Source organism: Aedes albopictus, chromosome 2 (assembly GCF_035046485.1).
Source record: "Aedes albopictus strain Foshan chromosome 2, AalbF5, whole genome shotgun sequence".
NCBI lineage: Eukaryota > Metazoa > Arthropoda > Insecta > Diptera > Culicidae > Aedes > Aedes albopictus.
This window is the reverse complement of record NC_085137.1, coordinates 228,734,975-228,738,110: the sequence shown is the minus strand read 5'-3', so window position 1 is coordinate 228,738,110 and position 3,136 is coordinate 228,734,975.

The window sequence follows — 3,136 nt, the reverse complement described above, 5'->3', positions numbered from 1 at the left end:
CTGTTGGCGAAAGAACCCCTAGAGGAGCTCCTACTTAGTACTTCTAAAAAAACTCTTGAATTGTGTAATAAATCCCACAAGGATTACGAACATCTAGGAAAATTCCAGAATGATCTTCTGGAGGAATTCCATGCGAATCTGCAGAAAGTGGAAAAAAGAGTAATTTCTGAAATGAGTTAATGTAAGAATCCTGAAAGGAGTTCCTGGAGGAGCGGTTGCAGAGATTCTTGAATTCTTGAATCCCGCAAGATTTTTTTTGGTTGAATTCCAGAAAGATTACCCGGATAAATCGCTGAATATATTCCTTGAGAAATTTCAGATGGACCCTTGGATGGACCTCCCGGAGGAATCTCTTATAGAGTTTTTGGAGGAATCCAGAAGGAACTCCGGGAGAAGTTCCTGAAGGAATCCCGGAAAAGGATTACTGAAGGCACATTGAAAGTAATTGGATGAAATTTCAACTGGAAATCCTTGGCATATTGATTATTTTTGCTCTACAGTCTTATACAAACATTTAATAATTATCCCGCTCCAAACTAGGACCAAAACGTCGAAGCAAAAATAAAATTAGTTTTCCTATTGCTTGTATAGGACTGACTTCCGACCCAATACAATCAATGTTCTTGGAATCTGTGAATAAATTCTCGAAGGAATATCGGAAAAACGTTATGAATTAATTCCGGAAGAAATCCCGGTTGAAATTCCTGTGGGAATTCCAGAAAGACCACTTGGCGTAATCTCAGAACAAAATCCCCGAGATCTCCCGAAAGGTTTTGTGAGAAGAACTGATTTAGGCTCTTCTAGAGGAATGCTATTAAGACGTCCTGCAGGGATGATGTTCCCAGAGTAATCAAGAATTCCTTCAGAAAGGAACTTCTAGAGGAATTCCAGAAGGTATACCTGAGAGGAGTTTCTCCTGCAGAAACCCATAAAAATCTCCAGGAGGAATCCCAGAAGGAACTCCTAGAATAACCACAGAAGAAAAACCTAGAGGAATTCAGGAAGGATTTTCAGGATGAATCTCACAAAGAATTCTTGGAGCATTCCCAGATACAACTTCTGGAAGGAGTTTTTCATGAATTCTGGGAGAGATTGGATTTACAGAAGAAAATCCTGGAGAAACTCTCAGATGTTCGTAATGTAATATTACAGAATTCCTTCAGGTGTTTTTCTACGGAATCCTTTATAAAGATGATCCGTAAATAAATCTCCTATGAGTTTTTGTTTTATTAAGTTCTCACATTTTTGTAAATTCTTACAGAACAACCCAAATAGTAGTGCCAATATTTCTATCTGGAAATGTATGCTAGGAATCCTAGAAAAAAAATTCTAAAGGAATCTTCCTTGAACTTCTAAAAACATCTCAGAAGAAACTCCTGGAAAAATCTCAGAATGAATTCCTTGAAGAATCTTGGGAAGAACTTATGGAATAATCTTGGAAAGACTACCTGGAGGAGGAACCCTGGAAGAATCTCGGAGGGATAAAAAAAATCCGGGAAGGAATCTATGAAAGAATTCCGTGAAGAGATCCAGGAGGAATTTTGGAAAGTACTCCTGGAAGAATCCCAGAGGAAACTGCTGAAATAATCCTGAATAAATCCCATAAATATCTCGAGTTCTTCCGTAATCACAATCTAAATTCCTATGAGGTTCTGTGACATTTTCCGAAACAATTTAAAAAAGATTTCCGGAATTATTTGGAAAAAATCCTTCAGGGGATAATCCAAGAATCCCTTTCAGAATATCTCAACATTTTTTTTTATTAAATCTAACCAGCACTTTCTTATGAGCCCCACCGGAATGCCTCTTACTATAATAACCGAATTCTCAACATAACTTCCCTCTATAATCAATCCCAATTCCATCAAATCATATCCGAATCCACATAAGAATCCCACCATAAACACTTTTAGCGTCTTCCAATTCCTCCTACCGTAGACTGAGCCGCAATCGTATCAGGCTTTGATCCTACGATTCCAAAGGGATTGATAATTGCAATCCCTTTGGAAGCCCTCCTAAAAATCCTAGTAAATCTCATAATTCACGTTTTCCAAAGAATCTCACCAGCAAGTAATAAATTAGCAATTATTTCACTCGGATGAATCACACATTTCGAAATCAATCACCTACAAAATTTTATATGTATACCGAATATATATAATCATAGCCGATCATGGGAAGGGCTTAGCTTATCTGAAATATTTATCGAGCACTTGACACTGAAGAAGTCTGTAAGTCACAGACGAAATAGGCCTATCTGTCCGAAGATAAGCAGTAGTAGAATTAAAAGGAATTTGCTCGTCCTTTCTAGTTTTTCTTTAAGTAGTTATTCATTTTTAGTTTTTATTTTGCAAGAGTGAAGTATTAGTGAAGTGTTTTTAAATTTAACTATAGTTTCAAATAGGTATCAAATTTTGATAGCTGCACAGTATTTTGTTTTTCAAACGGGATTTTAATTTTCCAACGTTGACGATACTGAAGGAACTTGAAGCCTTGATTAAGGACTGTTCAATTTATATAACAGGCAACATTACAATGCTATAAAAAGAAGTACAGTGACCCCACACCGATGAATCACCTTAATGTTGTACACTATTTCAGAATCACCATGTTGATCAAACGAGTGATTCATAAACTATGGTCATTTTTGCCGATTCATAAATTATGGGGTCACTGTAGTTCAAATTTACCACCCTTGCTTTGTTGTTCAGTACATCATCTTTCATTATAGCAAGGTACCCCGGGCAAGTGAGAATCGGGGGCAAGTGAGACCTATACCTAGAATTTTTATTATGTATTATTTATTTTTAAGACTAACATTCTTCATAGAAAACATAGGTATCACACCTACGGATACTTTGAATACAAAAAAAATATTGTTTCAACCATAAAGAGACCATATACGTTATTGTTGTTCATATGTAATTTTCAATTCACCAGTTAAGATTGACGTGCTCTACTACATTCGTCGTTTAAAAATAGATTTATTATTCTACAAATACTTTTTTTGGTTTCAGGATAGTATTTGGAGTTCATGCAAATGATTTCACTAGTTTACAGCATTTTTGAACTCGGTATGCTGATGATAATTTTTGGTTTAGAATCATGCCCTGAATTCGAAAACGCGAAGGAAAAA